The sequence below is a fragment of the Ursus arctos genome, unplaced genomic scaffold (assembly GCF_023065955.2).
Source record: "Ursus arctos isolate Adak ecotype North America unplaced genomic scaffold, UrsArc2.0 scaffold_17, whole genome shotgun sequence".
Taxonomy (NCBI): Eukaryota; Metazoa; Chordata; class Mammalia; order Carnivora; family Ursidae; genus Ursus; species Ursus arctos.
Window position 1 is genome coordinate 44,556,740 of NW_026622841.1, and position 21,319 is coordinate 44,578,058.

General features: G+C 44.1%; 1 pseudogene; it reads left to right on the top strand.

Annotated features, from left to right (window-relative positions):
* Nucleotides 1-1,568: 1,568 nt before the first annotated feature.
* On the top strand, nt 1,569-15,333 carry LOC113253133 (60S ribosomal protein L7-like; annotated as a pseudogene).
* The last annotated feature ends 5,986 nt before the right edge of the window (nt 15,334-21,319 follow it).

Sequence of the window (21,319 nt, forward strand, 5' to 3'; positions counted from 1 at the left end):
GGCAACATTAATGACTAATGGTGAGTCATCCGGTTTTGTGGCTTGGTACAGTCGTTTATATTTATATAATAGCTTAAAATTCAACTTTGAGCAATGTCCACAGCAGGGAAGAACAATTAGTAAATTCATTAATTGTGCTTTTGTGTACACTTTTATTCTCAAGGCTAATTATTTGTTTAAATTATTTTGCCTCTATCAAAAGTGTTACCACATGAAAATATTTCAGCTTCAGTTTCTGGTGTGAAATGTAAGGCTTGGGAAGTTCAGACATTCTTCTGAAATGTAATCAGCTTGCATTTGCTAATGACTGGTACTCAACATGGAGCCTTTTATTTAAGCATATAAGCAATTAGTTTGGGGAATGTAAGTGTACAAAGAATCATGATTCATGCCGTTGCTTCTCCTTCTTCTCTGCTGTGGACAATGGACATCTTCCATCTTTGACTTTTAAATATAACCCAGCTCTGGTGTACCATAAGTTGGAATCATGCAGTCTTATGCAAAGCAACGCTATAAAAGGACGACGTCAGTTGCCAAGCCAATGAGCCAACGTACGTAATAAAAGTGAGGCTTCACTCTTTTTTTCGTGGAGAGGGACAAAAATCTCCTTCTCCTCTCTTTTCGAAATTCTCTGTGTGTCTGGGCTGTAGCTGTGAGAGGAACCAGCTGCTGCTGGAGTGGATGCTTTCCAGTTCCCAGTTCCAGGTGTGGGGCCGGAAAGGAGATTGATGACTTGGTGTAGGCATCGCCAGTTTCCTCCACCAGGTACAAGGGAGCGACAGCAGAACAGAAAGCAGCCAGCCCTCCCTTCTCCAGCATCTTCCCAGCCTGCCTCAGTCCTCGGGGAGATGCACCGTCCAGAACGCACAGAAGAAGAAGCGTGATAAGGACTCGCTCAGGACCTGCTGTGTCTTGGTGCCTGGCTAGGCATTTGACAGACTGATTTAATCACTGCAACCTCCACAAGAGGTGGGCATCGTGAGTCCCATTTTTCAGAAGAGGAAATGGAGGCCAGACGGTAGATTGGAACCCAGAACTGTATGAGTGCAAATCCAATGGCCTTTCCATGGTACCATGTTGCTTCCCTGGCATTTAGCACAGTACCTTGCCATCGTGGGTACTTTGTTCATTCAATGAATAAATATTTATTGAGGGCATACTACATGCCTGAGGATATAGCTGTAAACAAGTTAGATAAAGATTCTTGCCTTCAAAGATTTTAGTGATAGGCAGGTGAATGTAGCCCATTCTAATAACGAATGTGCATTGAATGAGGGTTGGCCAAATGCAGGCCAGGCCTGTATCAACCCTCATTTGTGTGCCTGCAGGGCCAAATGTTTATATTCCAAGTGAAAACAAACAAACCCCCCCCAAAAACCTGAGGACCCCATTATCAAACCTCCAAAGAGAAGCAGGAAGACTGGGAACCCGTCCCAAGTGCCCTGGTTATATGGGACACCAGTTAATAAAGGGTGGTGGTGGCCGGGTGAGGCGTCATGCCCTCGTTTGCGATCTGGAAGAAGGACTCCAGGAGGAAGCTCTATCCCTTGGGCTGAGCAGGCTCTAGCATGTGCTTCTGCAGTTACTGTGGGAAGACGGAGCTTCCCACAGCCAAGGAGACCAAGGACGGGAGGCAGCCCACCCCAAACCTCAGGGAGAACAGAGGTGGGTTTCAGGCTGTAGAGAAGGAGGACGTGCCTGTGACTCCACAGAGGCTGCTTTCATTGTTAAATGTTTGTGTTCTGAGTCTGGTCACGCTCTAAAACCGGCTGCACTCATCACCGGAATTCCAGATGAAAAGGACCTAGGAGGTCACCTAGCCGAGCTGGCGTGCTGAGAATCCATCTCCACACGGCACGTTCGAGGCCCTTTCTCTACCTAGTGTTCACATCCCGAGGACTGTGCTTTGCTCTGTCCCTCAAGAGCCAATTCCAGAATCTACCCGCAGTAGATTTTAGACCAAAGATGCAGCCTGGGTGGGGTCTCTTTCTAGTTTTCCAAAGCACTGAGCAGAAGCCTGGTGGCATGAACAATTGCCGAGGACCCTCTCTTCCTCTGATGGTACCATCCCACCACGAGATCTCGGCTTGGCCAGGCAACTGAGGAGGCAACTCCTTAAACAAAGCTGCTGTCCACACCACCTCACAGAAGACAGGACCAGAGTAATCATTCATGTGCACAAAGACTTAGCCACAAGATGTCCATCACAGTGTTGTTTATGGTTGGGAAAAATTCAGAAATAATCTCCATGCTCAGTGATAGCAGGCTGCTTAAATAAATCATGAAGAAGCCATTTAATATACAGAATATTATGAAGCCATTAAAAATAATACACCAGATGAGCGCTAAGGATATGTTTCATCACACTAGTCAGTGAAAAAGATAGGCTCAAAGAGTATGGGGAGCACACTGTTACTCTCTGTCTAGTTTTCTAAGACACAGGCATGAAGGACGGAATAGTGACATAGTAGTAGTAGTAAAGAACTGAGAAGTACTCTTTTCTTCCCTGCTACTTTTCAACCTTTCCTACAATGGATATGTGTTACTTTTGTAATTAGATACAGAAATGTTATTTAAAAACATTACCTTTTGCTGCCTTTTGCCTGGCTACATTTCCCACATTCAGCATTCACAGAATCCCTGTAACAGAGGAAGAGAGGGAAAGACTACTTTCCCTTTTTCTCCTAGCTGGCTGCTGGGTGGCCTGGGTGCCCCTGTGTCCCTGGGACAAGCGCAGAACCGATGGCAACAGTCAGCTGTGACTCAATCCCACCAACACGCACACAGTTCATCTACTGAACGGACTCCCGGAGGCGTGAAAGGGCGAATGCCCTGCCCACTGCAGAGACAAGGAGTTTCATGCTTGCTCATCTGAGGAAGCAAGGACACTCTCCCAGGTTTTTCTGCTGTAGCACCACTCTTTCCTCCAGAAAGGATCTTATTTATCGAAGGTCTATGGGTAGCTTTCACAACATGTCTTCCCTGTAAAGGGGAGACTGAGACCTAGAGGGGCCAAGTGTCTTTTCCCTGCATGTGCCAGTGATGTTGGCTAAGCCAGGATAGGACCCCAAGAGCGACTCTAACTCCCTCTGTCTCCGATGTCCTGTCCCTCCCTTAGGTGCCCACCAAACTCCTACTCATACCTCATGGTCCACCTAAGCATCATCTTCCTAGTGAATTCTCCCGGACTCCCGAAGCAGAGTTGGTTTTACCTCTCTCTTACCACTGTCCCTTATACATAATCCAACTGTTGCATTTTTGATATTATATTGCCATTATTTGACCTTGAATCTGGCTCTCTGACTGGATTTGAGGGTGAAGTGCATCTCTTTGCATTCCTAGTACCTAGTGTATCACAACCATTTAATAATAAACCCAAGAGTTTAAAGGCATTACAAAGCTATAATCTGCCACTGTTTCTAAGAGTTAAGCGGAGGGAGGAGAGGCTGACCATGAGAGAGTGCGCCCCAGTGTCCCGGAGGGGTAGGCACTGTGCGTCAGGGTCTGTATCAGACAATCTGGAGACAGAAACCTCCTTCCTGCCACTACAGGAAGACGGATGGTATAGAAAGTGAAAGTTTCCATTGGAGGATTGCCTGGGAAATAAGGCATTAGGAGTATGATGGGGTGGGTGGGTAGTCACATGACATTCTAGAAAGACCATAGCTTTGAAGAGAGATGCACCAGAATTTGAATCCTAAGTCTAGACCTTAAAATGACCCTGGGCACATTATTAAACTGCTTTAGGTCTCAGTTTTCTCACCTAATACTGGTAATTGCTTTGCAGGGTTGTTCATATCACTAGAGATCATGATTGCAAAATCCCTGGTACATAGTCAGTACTCACTCAATAATGGCCTTCATTGTAATACATTCTTGATTCCACAGGCAGTGAATCAGGGCCCACATACAGTACTTGTAGAGCTGGTCCTCTAGATGCAAGCTGAGACAAGAGGGAACCAGAGAGCTTCAACTGGTCCCCCAGAGGAGGGGAGCCCAGGAAAGAAGTCCATCCTTCCAGAAATAGAGTAAAGGATGGGAGTCACCCTAGTGACACTGGCCTGCTTGCACTTAGGAGACTGGGGCAGGGAGCAAATGATATATTTGAAGAAGTGACAGCAGCAGGGTGACCCTGTGGTGCTGGGGCAGGGACAGAAGCATGCTTACCAGCACGCAGCAGAGTCCTGAGGGCCATAGCTGTTGGACTGGGCTTTCAGCAAGCCCCCGATGGGGAGGTGGTGACAGACTAGTTACACAAGGAAAGACACTCATCAGGTGCTCCCTCAAAGCCTCCCCTGCCCAGGGATGGGAGCACCACATCAGCAAGGGTGTCAACTGCTTATCTGGGAACCACTTATCCCATGGCGGACCAGCCCCATCTCACCACCAATGGGAAGCCGTTGGGGGCAGATGCTTGAGGAAGAGCAGGTTGAGGATTTTATAGACAGGCCCTGGAGCAGGCCTATCTCTTTCCTTTTCCCTCTGCCCCAGTCCCTTGAGTAGGGCTTCTCCCCCAGTCTCAGCTTGCACCACCTCCTGGGGGAGACCATCCCCAAGCCTCCGTGACTGGCGTGCCTGTCCTTCTTAAGCCCCCTTTGATTACCACTGTATCTGACATATGTTTTGTATTGGTCTGTTTATTTGCCTATTTTTCCTAGATTGTAAACACATGCAGACAGTGCCTGATACATAATCAAAGCCCAATAAATATCCACTGAATGAGCGGATGGGTGGTGAAAGAACTTTGTGAGTGGAAAACTACCATTATTATCAGTAGGTTATTACTTGGAACATTATAGCACAGGGAGTAAGCACGTGCTTTTTCTTTTTCTTTCTTCCCATTAACATACATATGTACAACTCAGTTAAACTCAAAAAATATTTATAGGGCACCTACTCTCCGCCAGGCACTTATTAAAGTATGAGGATACATCAGTAAACAAAACAACACGCACTCTGATAAAATAAGTCATCCAAATAATTTCTTGGAAAACCCGCCATAGAGCCAGGGCGATTATCTCATACTTTTAGAAGGCTGTACTTAGAGTTAAGATACAAAATAAAATGTTTTGATTCAGACATTTCCAGGAGTAGAGTTCATCATGGAATCTTGAAAAGCAGACCAGTGGGAGACGATTTGTCCTTCACTGTAGCAAAGACAGTGACTTTCTATGGGCAACATTGATTGTCACGGTCCCCAGGAGGCACCTCTTTGCAAAACCACTGGACATACACCCTTGACTTTCAATGTTCTCCTCCGATGTGAGCATAAACAAATGGATTCTCTTTTTTACCTGTGTGTTTAACATGAGGGTTGAGTTCATCTGTCTTGTTTTTTTTTTCCCCTAACAATGGAAATACAGCTTCTGTGAACGTCATCTTGAGTTTATCGTTCAGCTTTTTAAAGCAACAGATTGAATTTCATATTTTCCCCTCCCCTGTCTAAGATAGGGATACTCCCCATCGGTTGGTTGCCTTTCCATACAACAGGTCCATCCACTGAGATCACTAAATTGCTTTCAGTGAGTCTGTTAGCTTTGAGTACAAATGAAAATTCTATTCCACTCTCACTGAATGAAGATGTACTTCAATCACTCGTGGTTTACATGTGTGAAACGAGTCAAAAGGAAGGTGAGGTTAAAGATCATACATGTTCTGTGACTATTTTTATCACTACAAGGGAAAATGATTTCAAAGTCCCTGTTCTGCCCTTGGCAGGTAAGGAATGCCATTCTCGCATGTAGAGTCAAGTCATCATGAATTTGGTGTCCAGACCTGGGTCGTGCCCATGAACCACAGAAGGATCAAAACAAGATGACACAGCACCTGCTCTCATAGAAGGAATCACACTTTTTTTTTTTTTTTTAGGAAACCAAAATTAAATAGTTGAGCAACTAGAAGATTCTAAAAAAACATGGAGCTAATGGTAAGTATTTACGAAGGGAGGAAGAAGAGATCTCTGGGCTGAGGCAACTCCCCAGCAGAAACTTCACAGAGTATATCGGACTGGAGGATGGACCTTGAAGATGGAGAGGTTTGGACCGCAGCGAGCTTTGAAAGGAGGGTGAGCAAGAACATGGTAGACGAGTTGTCTGATGCGAAGAGTGAGGACATCTTTCAGGCTGCCATGGATGGCTCCTGTGCAAAATGAATTGGAAATAAGTTTAGAAAAGGAGTCTAAGTTAAACTGTGGAAATTACTAAATACTGGGCTGAGGAATTTAGGTTTCATCTGCTATGCAACAAAAAGCCATTTGTCAAGTCATGGATGGAGAAGTGGCTATAGAAATATTCATTAGGCAGCAGCCTTCACAATGAACTAGAAAAGAGAATGGAGATTTTTTTGAAAATCAGTCCGAGGGAAGAGCTGTTGATAAGTTCGGTCAGAGTCACAGAGTTGTGAGTTGAAAGAGGAATTGACACATTGAGAAATTATAAATTAGGATTGGTTAAGGATATGTATGACAGGGTAAAATAAAACATAAGTCTAAAAGGGCACACGACAAACTCCAAAAACACAATACTTGCAACATTCATAGCATAACCTTGGTAAAATTTGCCAAAGAAAATAAAAAGGAAAAGAAAGCCTCACAAATCAGTAGTAAAATAGAACAAATTAGAAAAATGGACAAAGAATATAAATAGGAACATTTCCACAGAAATCTGAAAGTCTATTGAATGTGTGAAGCCATATTTCACCACACTAAGGTATGCAAAATTAAAAAAAAAAACCCAAAATATTATTTTTGCCTATTTATTTGGGTAAAAATAATGCTAATCATTCAACTATAATACCAGTATCTGCAAGGAATATACTGTTTATGGGACGGTAAATGGTATATCCTTTCTGGAGAACAATTTGGCAATATCAAAAATATTATGAATATTTTTATATACCTTGAGCCTAGGTTTTCTCTATTTCTTTTCAGTCATGTGTCATGTATATACATCAAAGACTTACTCATAGATGATATAATTGAAAATAATCTAAACGTCCAACAATAAGATATTGTGTATAAAAAGTATGGAATATTATATAGACATTAAAATCGGTAAAGAAAAATCATTAATACCTGGGAAAAACATATCCTTGTGCATAACATATCCTTAAGTTTAAAAAGCAGACTACACGCAGCTTGCATAATATGTCCCCAATTTTTAAAATCTGTGTATATAAATAATATGTAGATTTTGGATTCTAATTCAAGCTAACCATACAAAGATATTTTTGAGACAATCAGAGAAAACTAAACATGGTCTAATTAGATGAAATTGAGAATTTATTGTTAATTTTGTCAGGTATGATAATGATCGTTTAGTTATGGTTTTAAAAAACTTTTAATACTAGAGATACATGCAGAAGTGTTATAGGGAATTTGCTTTACTCAAAAAGAAAGACAATTAGATAAAACAAAAATGACAAAATGTTAATAAGTATTAATTGTATAGTTCTGTTTTGAAAATTCCCATAATAAAAATGTTAATTTTAAAAAGAAGGCAGAACCCAGCCACACTTCAAAAATAATGTATGCGTATGCATAGAAAAAGCTGGAAATAGTATACACCAAAATAGTTACAATTTGCTGGCTAGACAAACAGTTGATTTTTATTTTCTTGTTTTTCCTATAAATATATTTTTCAAATTTCTACTGTGAACATACACTTTTATCATAATTAAAAGAAAAGAACTCTGGGGGTGGCCTACATGGCTCAGTCTGTTGAGCGTCCAGCTCTTGATTTTGGCTCAGGTCATGATCTCAGGGTCATGAGCATGGGCCCCCTGTTGGGCTCTGCCCTCAGTGGGAGTCTGCTTGAGATTCTCTCTCCCCCCTGCCTCTGTCCCTCCCTCCACTCTCTCATGCACTCTCTCTTTCTCTCTCTCCCTCAAAATAAATAAATAAAATCTTTTTTAAAAAGAAGAATTCTAAATGCTCTTTTTTTAAGCTTCCTCATTTTGACTTGAAAGAAGTGAAGGAAATGGTGACACCAATAGCTGAAATAGAGAAGATGAGAATCAGAGAGGTTTTAGGAAAGAAATAATCAAAACAGGGCTTAAAGAAGTGGTAGTGATGGTAGATATCCAGATAGAGTCCTGAACTCAATGGGAAAAGGGAGTTGAGATGATGAAGGGGTTAGGGAAGGCAGGAGCTGTGAGTTTAACCCCTAGAAGTAAAAGGATATTATGTACAACAGCTTTGCAGGTCTATCTTGGGAATAATGGTTTTGAAAACTGAAGTTGGTTTTTCCTCTCGTTCATTTATTCCACATGGTCCACGTACTGTTCTAGATGCTGGGAGCACCATGGTGAAATAGAGACACTTGACTATGTCTTCATGGACTTACAAACGAGCAGCAGAGATAGAGGTTAGACCCCAAACAACACTAACAGTCTATTATAATAACTATTATGAAGGAGAAGTACAAGTACCAGGAGAGTCTGTAACAGAAAGACTTGATGTAGTTCTCTGACATTCCGGGAAACTTTCTTAGGGATAAGCAGGAATTCAGCAAAGAATGGGGCAGGAGCTTTCAGACCAAGGGATGAGCTCACCCAAAGGTCTTGATGCTGGAAACAAACTAACAAACAAAAACCATGATTACTTGAGGGACAAAGAGAAAACCAATGTATCAGTAGCAGAAAGTCAGGGACAGAGGAGTATAAGACAAACTGGAGAGGGAGGCCATGGAGAACATGCGGAGGTTTCTGGGCCATGATAAGGATCACTACTATGACAGTATTTTATTCTAGGCAAACAGGGAGGCCAGTAAAGGAGTTCAGGTATGAAGGTGGTCACTGCAGTGCAGGCATCTCAAGAGAGGTCCTGCCAAGAATATTCAAAAGCCTATTGAACAGTTAAGGTGGAGAAATCAATGCTTTGGACTGGGGTAGTAGTTGCAGAAGCAGAGAAAAGTGGGCAGATTTAAAAAACTTTAAAATTTCCTGAGGGAGAAGACTCACTGGCAAAGGGGACTGAGAAGCAACCAGAGAAAGAGAAGAAGATCAGGAAATCAGCATGAAGGAAAACATATTTTTCTGGAAGGAAAGGGTGGTCAAGTAGGTTGGTTGCTACCAAACGGTATACATTGAAATTAGCAAAATGCAAGTCACTGGTGACTTTGGGAGGGCAGTTGGGTCAAGTGTTGAGATGGGAGTGAGATTGGAGAGGTCAAGCATCAACATGGATGCTGAGATGTTTATTGGAAAACAAGAAGACAAAGATGAATGGTGGAGATGTTTAAATTTGAACTTGTATGTAGGAATAATCTTGGAAAGAAAATAAGAGAAGTGGTAGTATAAGGTTTGTCAGAAGTAAGAGGAGATGGGACTCTGAGTGCAGTGGGGGAAGGTCCTCAGCAGGAGGCACACTTCCCTTGACTTCACAGGGAGCAAAGAAGGGAGATGGACAGACTCAGGGGGGGTTATAGATCTACTGGCAAGAACTTGAGGGAGCTCCTTTCTGATTCCTTATGGTTTCTCAGCAGTGAAGGCATAGTTATGTTTCGTGTACGTCGTGTTCGTGGAGCGTGTGTCTATGTGCGCATGTGTGCCCGAAGAGCAGAGTGAGGGGTATGATGGCTGGAAGAGAAGGTTTGAAATAATCATGGCACACAGTGCGGGAGCAACCCAACCATAGGAAGAGGAGACTCTGAGTCAAAGTCAAGTTCAACTGAATTCCAAATGTGGATAAATGACAAGGCGAGAGGACATCCGCTTCTAAAGCCATGAGAGAATAACAACCAGAGCTGTGGGTGGGCCACTAAAGTTGCTGCAGGAAGCTGGACAAGCCGAATGGTAAAAATGGTAATGAGGGCATGCACTCTACGGAGGTAGACCGCATACACCCGGCACTCTCAGGACCGATGTGCAGTAACTCACCGAACCCCAACAACAACCCTTTGGGCTGGATACTGTTCTTTCCCTGTAAGAGCCAAGGAAACAAAGGCTTGTACACATTGCCCAAGGTCAGACAGCTTGCCAGTAGAAGCAGAATTCAAACCCACTTTACTCTGCAGCGTCTATGAGGTTCCATGCCTGCAAAAAGCCTGTGGGACACGGGACATTCACTTAATATTTCTACTATTAATTAATTTCAAATAAAATCAAGCTTCTCCCCAAACTCTCCAACCCTTTTCTGTTTTATTTTTCTCCATAGTCCCTATCAGTCTGCATTATACTCTCATCACTCACTTATTCGCTGTGCTTAGGATCCGACTTCTGCCAGGTTTTCCACCTTAGCCACACATGCCTGGCTACATGGCTCCACTCTCAACATTTTTCATTCATGGTGCCTGTGTCCCTCCTAACAATTGGAGATAAGCCATAAGCAGCTCCAACGTCAGGAACGCGAAACTATGAAATTATCTCTGGATGCATATTTTGATGTCACTAGAGTATCATTCCTTGCAAAACACACGGGGCTGTTCTTATGAAGCGTTTGTATTTGGATCCCAGCTCTAGTACTCACTGTTGGTATGACTGTCAACTCTTGTCATCTCTGGGCACAGCTTCCTCACCTGTAAAATGGGCATAAGAATCCCTGCTCACAAGCCTGTTGGCAGCACTAATGTAACGTTAGACCACGTCCCTGGTGCAGGGATGGTGCTTAATACATAATAACATTTTTCCAGCCCTTCCCTTACTCACCGTTTGGCCTGCTGTTACCAACTCCCCAAATAATGTGACCAGGGACTCTTCACTCATTTCTTTTTTTACTGCCCTAGAACAAAGGGAACATAATCAAGAGTGGAAACATCATTTGATATCGGCTTCAAAAGCCGGCTGTGTTTGATGTGTGATGCTGATGTGTGATACTCGGTCTATTACATATTAGTATTAGACGGCCGGCTTTGTGCTGTTTATTTGGTAACATGACCTTGACCAGATTCCCAGCTGTGAGCATTAAAATGTGGGCTTTCAGTGGTTGTTGGTTTTTTTTTTTTCCTCCTACTGCCAGGATGAGGTTGAATAAGCAGCCAATGTAACAGCCTTCCCTGAGCGTGCTGAACTCTTAAAATTCAAAAATCAGGGTCTAGGGAAATCTTCATACCTCACGTTACCTCCCCACCTCCCGACTTCCTCAAGGTGCTCGTCAGATTCTATTTCTCAGCCGTACCCTGGACCTGCCCAGCTGAAAGCCCACAGATCCTGCTGACTGACGAAGGAGGGAGGCCAGGCAGGAGAAGATTGGGAAGAGGGTTTGCAGAGGGGAAAGTGGGGCAGGTTGTAGCTCCCAGTAATGACCAGGAGAAGAAGAAAAAGGAGGAGGAGGAGGAATGGAGGAGGCCGGAATGAGGAGGCAGGGGAGGAAGAGGACAAAGAGAAAAAGGAGGGGGAAAGAGAGGGCTAAGAGGACTAGTACGTACTGAGCATTTGATGCATACCATGCTGTTCTCAGCCCACTCAATTTCATTTTCTCAACACTCCTACAAAGTAGATCCTTCAGTACCGTAAGGACAGGGCTCCATTCTGCCACTCCTGTCTTTTCCCCCACGCAATCCTGGGCCTCAAACCTGTTTTTCCACTCCACAGAATAAAACGCAACCTCTGGAGCAGACCACTCAAGGTTCTACAGGAACAGGCCCCCACGGGTGAGGGCACCACATAGCACCAGCCAAACCCACATTCTCTTGAGAGGAAAAGCAAGTGCCATTTGCAATTATGCTGGGGAAACAGATGAAAACCCAGACTGCCAGGGGCTGATGGGGATGCATGATCTCCCTCCATGTCCAGCCAATGCCGCCCACCTTGCTGAGCTGCTGCACGCCCCCCCCCCCAACTCTACCACGCCACGTCCCGTGCGCGGCAGACTGACCGGACCCTACCTTCCCCATTCCAACCTGGAAATCTCATCCTGCAGCACCTGTTCCGAAACAACTCCTCTGTGAAGTTCATCTCAAGTGTTTCAAAGCCGGCTTGCAGAGTGGTGAGAGCCCAGATACCATACCTATGATGGATCCAGGGGTTCAAATCCCAGCCCCACCACCGGCACGCTGCATGTATTAGGGCAACTCACTCAAGTTCTCCATGTCTGGGCTCTTTTTTTTTTTTTTTTGTAATGTGGAGATAATAGAACCTTCTTCAGGGGGGGGCTTTGAGGACCAAGTGAGTTCACAAGTGCTGGGACTTCGGGGTGAATGTGTGCCGCACGGCGATGTGGGGCCCAGACGGGCACATGCTCATACATGTATGCACACCTGAACGCCTCCTGTAAGGCACGAATTTTCTCCTTTGAGGACAAGAAGAAATTGTCAAGTGAAATGTTAAATGCTCAAGAGTTCATAGATCATTTTGTCTATAATAACCTCCAGTTCTTAGGATGGTGATTTTGACATGATCTTAATCAATACAGTATGTTAAAATGTCTAAGTTCCCTCTAGGACTCAAGCAATCCTATGAGCTATCCCACATAGGATTCTTGCTGGCGGGAGTGTGGGATGGTCTCAAAATGCCTTTTATAAATAAGCAGAATAGGCTCCTCTCCGTGTGATGCTATTTCGGAGTTCAGTAACATTTATTTTACCTAAGACCTACCTTATTAAAGTGCTAATACTCCTGGGATAAGTAACTGATCTTTTCTATCTTCAGTTATTTTTACCTTAGTGTGAATGCATTTCAAATCCTGTCTGAGTGAAGGCATGGGAGAAGATACCGGATATTCCCAAGGGTTGGAAGCAGGAACTTCGAAGGGTAAGAAAGAGCCTGGAAAGACAGAACTTCAGATGACGAAGATGAATTCTGTCCACATCACACTTTCACTCAGAGCAAAACACACTTGCAGGGCTCATAATGCTAAACACCCAGGCTAGGCTGAGTCTTCGCTAGAAGTGGCCAGATAACCACTGCAGCCCCCCACCGACACCCCCCAACACACACACACACACACACACACACACACACACACACACACTTGACTCATTTCAAGTCATCAGCCTCCCTCAAATCCAGGTTAACGGGGACTTTTGCTGTTGTTGTTGTTATTCTCTGGCTGTCATTTTGAAGCTTTTCCCCCCACAGATTTTAATTGAATGTTCCAGAGGGGAGATATTTCCAGCATTTAGTTTTGAACTTTTGCCTCACATTGTGACCAATTAAAATATGACTAACAACAGAACACACTTTCTTTTTCTTCAAGCATCACCCCCAACAGAGACAATGGAACTTGAACGCCATATTATTATTTTCCATGCTGTTTGACTTAAATCAGAGAAAAAGTTTTTTTGGAAAGTTCTTTGAAAACTTTTTGACAATCTCGTTTGGTCTCCCCCCCCCCCCATTCCATGTATATAGTGGGCGGAATTCTCTATAATCTGCTTTCTCTCCAATTTTCATGTCAAACCTCCTGTAGTATAGAGCAGGGGTCCCCGCTGCATGACTGAAAGCCAAGCCACGGTGCACGGCTTTGGAAATGATACTAAAACACAGAGGGTGCGAATCCATCTGAGCCCAGCCCCGCCAGCAGCCCTCCACTCCTGTCCCCCTGTGGCCTCCTTTCCCTTTCCCCACATCTTGGCCACATCCCTCAGGTTCCCAGCCACCTCTCAGGGAAGAGTTTTCTAACGCATAAAGAGAGCACATCGTCGATGAAGAGCCTAGGGCCACCGTCTCCACATCTGAAGTGTATCCACAATGGTGCCCTTTTCTGCCCCCAGCCCTCATCTGCAGGAATTCCTCTTCTCCCTTTGCAGTTGATTCCTTTCCTTTCTACCCACCTTTGGCGCTTGGCCAAAAAGTAGTTCCCCTTCTGTCTCGTGCATTTTTTTATAATAATTTTTTATTATATTATGTTAGTCACCATACAGTACATCCCTAGTTTTTGATGTAAACTTCCATGATTCATTACTTGCATATAACACCCAGTGCACCATGCAATACGTGCCCTCCTTACTACCCATCACCAGCCTATCCCAATCCCCCACCCCCTCCCCTCTGACGCCCTCAGTTTGTTTCCCAGAGTCCATAGTCTCTTGTGGTTCATTCCCCCTTTGTCTCATGCATTTTTATTCTCCCTCTTCACCATCTCTCAAACTGAAAATATATGCATGATTCCTCCCTTGTTCTAACAAACCTCCCTGCAAACTCCTTCCCTACCCCATCACTTTGTCTTGTTCTTCCACCAGCAGACTGCTGGACAGAACAGTCCATGTCCTTCACTACTACCACCTGAACTTCAGTCACACACTGGCCCCTGATATTTATATCCCGCCATATTAGATTCTATTGACAGTGTGTTGAAGATCCATGGTTCCGACAAAAGTCAGGAAAGGACCTGATACTTAATAAGTTGCCCTTGGATTCAGGCAAGGACTTTGGCAATAGGGATAATGCAGTAAATGAAAACAAAAAGTGGAGCTTAAAACTCAACTGCCCTCCCTCTTTTCCGGCTGCAACCAAGGAGGGTGCAGAAGGGAAGAAAAAGAAGGTTCCTGCTGTGCCAGAAACCTTTAAGAAAAAGCAAAGGAATTTCGCAGAGTTGAAGATCAAGCATCTGAGGAAGATGTTTGCCCAAAAGATGCTTCGAAAGGTAGGGAGGGCGCGCCTGGGTGGCTCAGTCGTTAAGCGTCTGCCTTCGGCTCAGGGTGTGATCCCGGCGTTCTGGGATCAAGCCCCACATCAGGCTCCTCCGCTATGAGCCTGCTTCTTCCTCTCCCACTCCCCCTAGTTGTGTTCCCTCTCTCTCTGGCTGTCTCTCTCTCTCTCTCTGTCAAATAAATAAATAAATAAATAAATAAATAAATAAATCTTTAAAAAAAAAAAGGAAAGGCAGGGAGGAAGCTTATCTATGAAAAGCTAAGCGTAGCAAATGGTGAGGACGGCAAGAGAAGCTGGCGACTTCTCTGTGCCTGCGGAACCCACACTGGCGTTTGTCATCAGGATCGGAGGTAGCAGTGGTGTGAGCCCAAAGGTTCAAAAGATGTTGTGGCTTCTTCACCCTTGCCAGATCCTCAGTGGCACCTTTGTTAAGCTCCACAAGGCTTCAGCTAACATGCTAAGGATTGTGGAGCCATATTTAGCATGGGGGTGACCCACACCTGAAGTTGGTGAATGAATTGATCTATAAGCATGGTTACGGCAAATGAACAAGAAGTGAATTGCCCTGACAGAGAACACATTGATTTGCTCAATATCTTTGTAAACATCATCTGCTTGGAGGATCTAATTCATGAGATCTGTACTGTTGGAAAATGTTCCAACGAAGCAAACAACTTCTTATGGCCCTTCAAATGATCTTCTCCATGAGGGGGAATGAAGAAAATGGCCACCCATTTTGTAGAAGGTGGAGATGCTGGCCACAGGGAAGACCAGATCAATAGGATTATTAGAAGGATGAACTAAGGTACCTATATAATACCTAAGGTATTATTTTTTGTAATTTTGTCATTTAATAAATGACTACTTTCAGACTGAAAACAACAACAACAACCACTCAACTGCCCTTGTTTGGTCTGTTTTCTGAGCCAAAACCAGTCTGGGAATGCCTAGACCCAGAGATGGCAGTAAGAGTACCCTTAGTGGAGGGTGGGGGTGTCCGTGTCATACCCATCCTTGACATTGACCCCGTGGGACATAACGAGAGCACAGATGGAGACCTGGACTGGCTACAGGGAGCGTGATTCCAGCTGGGAGACAGTCAGGCAAAAGCGAAGCAAAGGGACATCCTACTGCTTGCTTCTTCAGACCTCTGAGGCTCACGTGATTGATTACACATGCAAAGAAGAAATGGAGGTGTCTACCTTTCTAGAGATTCCTGCCCATTCTTCCCTGTCCTATCACCTTCCTGAGTGTTCTCCAGTCTGGTCCTCTCTTTAGTCAAGAGAACAAGAGCAATGTTCCTCCATACAACATCACCTGCTCATTTACCACTGGCAATTGCCAGCTCGCCTCTGCTGGATAAAGTTTCTGACAAACCAGGAAGTCAACTCCTTCCCTAGGTCTGAAAAGAGGCATCTTCTTTGTAATCAAGCAGATGGAAGGATAAGACAATGACTCTTGCTCTCTCTCCCAGGCAACTCTTGCACTTTTTCCCTTGTCCCATGTGCACGTTCTCTAAGAAGGGACCTCGTAGGGCGAAAGCTTCCAATTGGGGTCTTGGCCTCTGTGCCAAGTGCCAGCCAATGTCTGGCAGCACCCGTTCTGATGTGTCCTGGTGGGCAAGCTGAGGCCATCAATTCATCTCACGTGAACTGTGAAACAGCCAACATATGGCCAGCTATCAGACGTGTGGTCGCTACTGACCCAGCCTAGATTTGAACCTATAACCTCTAAGTAAAGCGTTTTATGTTGCAATAACAATGCCTGAAGGATCTAGGTGCTCTCCAAACCCTTACTTTTAAAATTAGCACTTTGTAGTTAGTCATTGAGGAAGGAGAAGAAATGAGAGAAGGAATGACTTGAACACCTGCCGTCCTTAAGGGAAGGAGGAAAACTGGGGGAGGAGAAACTTGCTCTTACACGCCTCAGTGGGGGAAGCTGTTGCTTTTTAAAGCAGGGTGCCATTTGAAAAGCGACTGCCTCTTCCCATCACTCTGCAGGGCCATTTGAAACACCTGCCTTGGCCTTAGCTCTGCTTCGCTGGTTGTCTTCAATCGCTCGCTTAACAACTGGAGGTGTTTACACCTTCCTAACAAAATCACTTTCTTGAACAGGATCACGATAATGAAAGGTAATTCTCTTCTCCCCAAAACTCTCAGGAGTTTCAGCCTCCTGCTTCATTAATTCACTCTACCCAGCTCTGAGGTGGAGAATAAATACGACTGTGCCCATTTCACAGATAGGGAGAGTGGAAAGTTCAGAGGCTTAATGCAGACTTTGTTTCCCACATGTCAAGAAATAGTCTTAGCCGTTGACACACCACAGAAGGAAAGTGATTCAAAGTATCAGTTTGCTCATCTGCAAATAAGGGTAATAGAAAGTTCGTGGGATTCGTGACATCATACATATCGAGTTCAGTGCATGGCAGCCAGCTACGCCGGGCCGCTGCCCTGCACACCTTAACCAGTACTGTGCCACCAGTCGTATAAAACACAATGGGAATGACGCCCCCTAGAGTTGCTCAATCAACAGCCATGCCAACCCCAGTGCGACACACAATACGCTCTCCGTAAGCGTTAGCCGTCATTGTTAGTTTGGAAGATTTTCTTCTGGCAACAGCAAAGTAGGTGTTTCAGAACAACCCTCTCTCTGGCCATATGCAGCACGTGAAAAGAAACGTCACTTTAAGGACATTGGGAAGTTACCGAGGCAGTGAGAAATCATGCTGTCGATGTCCCAGAGAGGAAGGAAGCCCGTGTAAAGCTGCCTTTTCCCTAGAACGGTGGTTCTTAAAGTGTGGGCACCGAGGGAGCAGTGGCACAGGGGACCTTGTAGGACTACAAATCATCAGGGTCCACCCCAGATCTGCTGAATCTGAAACTCTGAGGGGAGATTCAGACCTTCTGTAACAAAGCCGCATAGTCTGAGCACAGCTGAAAGACTGAGAAGCAGGGCAGGAATTCGGGGAGTCTCAAGGGCCTGGGGAGTTAAAACATCATTCTGAAGATAAAGACCAAACTCCTTACTTACTGTGGCTTTCCAGGTTTTGCATGAATTGGCCCCTACCTATCTCTCTAACCTCATCTAAAATATCCCTTTATTTCCTCCTCCTCAATCTGCTCCGGACTCTTTTAATTCCCTTGTACTTGCCATGCTCTTTCCTGTCTCAGGGCCTTTGCATGTTCCTAGAATAGTCTTTCTCCCTTCAACTGGTTAATACCAATTCATTCCTCTGATTAAGAATTGCTTCCTCAGAGAAGCCCTTGTTGATCTCCTCAATTAAATCAAATCCCCTTTATTATCAGTTTTCATGGAAGGTGACCTTCTGTCCCTCTCTTTAATAGCACTCAGAATAATCTAATTTTATATTTGATTATTTATTATATGAGTCATGTCTATTTTTGCTGACCACTGTGTATTCAGCACATGTCTACAGCATATATTATACTCAATTAATAGTCACTGAATAAATTAATAAATAAATAACTAATCAGAAAAAGTAGTGTTATTATTATTCCAAAAATGAGAAGACTGGATTTTCTGACACTCAAATAAGAAACATCCCAGAAGAATTCCATACCCATGGCTCGAAGTCAGCATTCCAGGTCACCAACTAACAATAAACTCTTTTCCCTTCCTATATCTGAAACCAGTTGAGAAGTAGACACAAGAGAGAGACTGATGGAGATCAAAATATCAACTTAATTACTAATAAATCTGAATTGGAGAGCTGTGTTTGACTAACGGCCACAATCGAGTTTCCTAATATATCCCCTTGGATTTGAACTTGTCCATTCAAACTGCAGGCATCACCTATGCGGCGGCAGATCAGGACCCGTGAAGCTTACCGCATGGATTAGCAGAGGTATTTACATCCAGAGGTCACGCTGCTCCACCAGCGCCTGGAAAGCCAGGGAAAGGCTGGCCAGAGTAGACCAGAACCTTCTCCCAAACTTTCTTATACAGTAACTCACTATTCTCATGGGAAGGAATTGTAAGGGGGGAAAGAGGGCCAGGAATATTGCTTTGGAACAAGCTTTCTCAAGGAAACATGAAGACAAAAGAGTGGAGGTAATTATTAGTGGGACCTTATTCACAGCTAAAAAGTTGGTTATTTTTACAAGTGAGCCCAAGTGCAGGGTTTCCCTGTTAGTGGGATTAATGTACTCTTTCTACTGTTTCCTTTGTTTTTCTTTCCTCAAATGTCCTATTAATGAGTTGATTGTTATGGCTATGAATTCACACTTTAACGTTTGTCATTGAAAGAGTTTGTTTCTCTTATAAATGTAATCTACCTAGATGCACACACACACAATGTTAATTTCCTGAAGATTTCCTGTTTTATGAAATATCACAACATCTGCTCCCGTACTGGTGAAAGCATTTGATTAAATTTATGCATTGCTTAGGCCTCTGGAAATACGACTGTAGTTGAACAAGTTAGGGATGATTTCAGCTGCAAGTAATAGACTATCCAACTAACAATGGCTTAAATATTAAAGACATTTGATCTCACATACAGGGAGCTGAGTGATGGTTGCATGTTGACATAGCGATTCAACAAAGACACCAAACACCCAGCTTCTTCTCATCCTTCTGTTTATTATATTCAGTTATGTTGACTTTTCATTCTCTTGTTGTCTCGTGGTTGCAAAATGTTCAATATGGGCCTCATATATCCTAATGATATTTAAGGCAAGAAGAAGTGAAAGGTTCAGTATCCCTGAGCTTTCTCTTTGAACACTGTGCTTTTTGTGGGGAAACAAAACACTTCTCAAAGATGTCTCACATACTTGGCAGTATGGTATCACATAGCCACTCCTGGATTTAATGGAACCTGAGCTGTGAGCGTTCTGATTTGCTTATATTTAAGATTAAACTGCTATGGCTGGGCACATTACTGTGCTGAATAAAATAGAGATCTTATGGGTAAGGAAGAAGGGAGACATTGCAAGGGCCACTAACAATGTGTACTGTAAGTATGTCTGACTCAAACCCATCCCAGAAGCTGTTCGTTATACCATAAAACATCATCGATCTACTGAGGGCCGTAAATAGGGAGAATGGTAGAGTAAAGTCTTGGAGCCATAAGTAATAAGCTCATCTAGCATTTGCTCAATCCTCACAAGCTGTGAAAATGTCCCAGGGTAATAAGGAAGACAGAATATCTAGTAGTAGGGAGGAGAGATTGCTGAGGAAGGCAAGTCTGGCCAGTGGAGTCTACATGGTTGAAGAGAGCCTTTTGCAATAGGTTGAATACAAGGAGCTAGAGAGGCAGAATGGAGAACTCCGTGTTGAAGGTAGAGTGGAGGTAGGACAGGGCAAGGGGTTGCCTCATGGGGGACATGAGTTCTCATTGGGGAATGAAGGGGCAAACAGGGATGCCGGGGGCCCAAGGGTGTAGGATTGAGTGCCTGGATGGACATACTGGAGTTTATTCATGGGATAGAAAGAAGCCACCCAGTTTCATGGGCAGAGTAATGTCATGATGAAAGCAATATTTCAGAAAGATTAATTTGGTGGTCGGGAACAGAATAGATCAGAGGGATCACAGGAGGAGAGACAAGTCAGGAAGCTATTGCAATGTCCACAAAGTGATGGGGCCTCAGTGAGAGCGTTATTGTTGGCAATAAAAACATAGCAGAAAGTGTGGGTATCCAAGACATTTTAACCTCATGTCAGGATATCCCCTACTAGGAAAAAAATAGACACAGTAATGAAAAACATAGACCCTCATAAGTGGCAGTAGCCAAACTTTTAATTGCCACACTCCCCATTTCAATTGCTCCTCCGGAAAAAAAAAAAAAAAGTTAATTTTAAATAATGAAGGGAACTATCAGGGGGTTGGACCAAAAGTAATTTTTTAAATCTCAAATCATTGCTTTTCCAGTTAGTTACTCATGGCCTGGTTTCACAGAAATGGGCTGCTGGCATTACAGGAAATGAAGTTTTATGATAGGAAGAGCCAGGACCTCTCTAATTCTGCCACCCAAAGGGCATCTCTATTCCCCACGCAAGAGGTGGTATTTTGCATGGGGAGGTGGGATGCAGACAAAGGCCTCGTGCGGGTGGCCTGCACAGATTTGGTGAAGTATCAAAGCTCCATGGATGCCGAGAAAGCATAGCCCTTGCAACCAAAGATCTAAGGCTGCTGAGCACCCAAGCACACAGCAGAATCCCCACTCCTGCAGGGCACGGTTAGCGCCATGTTCTGTTATTTGCAGCCCAAAGCATTCCTAACGAGAGAGGCTCTCCTCTCCTCGTTCCACTGAATTCACACCACAGCTCCAGGGTCCTAGAGCAGAGGACATGCCCCAGAGATAGGTTCGGTAAGTACATAAAGGAATTAGTGACAGACATCTTCATTCTTTTCCATGATGGGTCATGAGTAGACTGTGGACTCTGGAACCAGACGACTGTGTTCGGACTGTTACTCTGCCCCTCGACCACGCAGAGGCCTGAGGCTTCTTCTTGCCAGCTTTCCCATCTGTAAAATTATAATAGCTCATACTCTGTAGATACATTTCAAGGACTTGATGAGATCATGACTGTAAAGTGCTTCGCTCAATGCCTGGTACAGGGTTAGCACCCAATAAATGTTAGCCCTGTATTTTTTACAGATGAGGAAACAGTCATCCAAAAAGCCTAGAGAATTGGCCCAAGGTCTCACAGATAAATGCTGTGCATGCTTATTTTCATGGCCACATCTTTTCTGAGCAGTGTGTCAACACGTCGGCAAATATTTATGAAGTGACCGTGAGGTACAGAGTTCTGAACTAAACATTCAGAA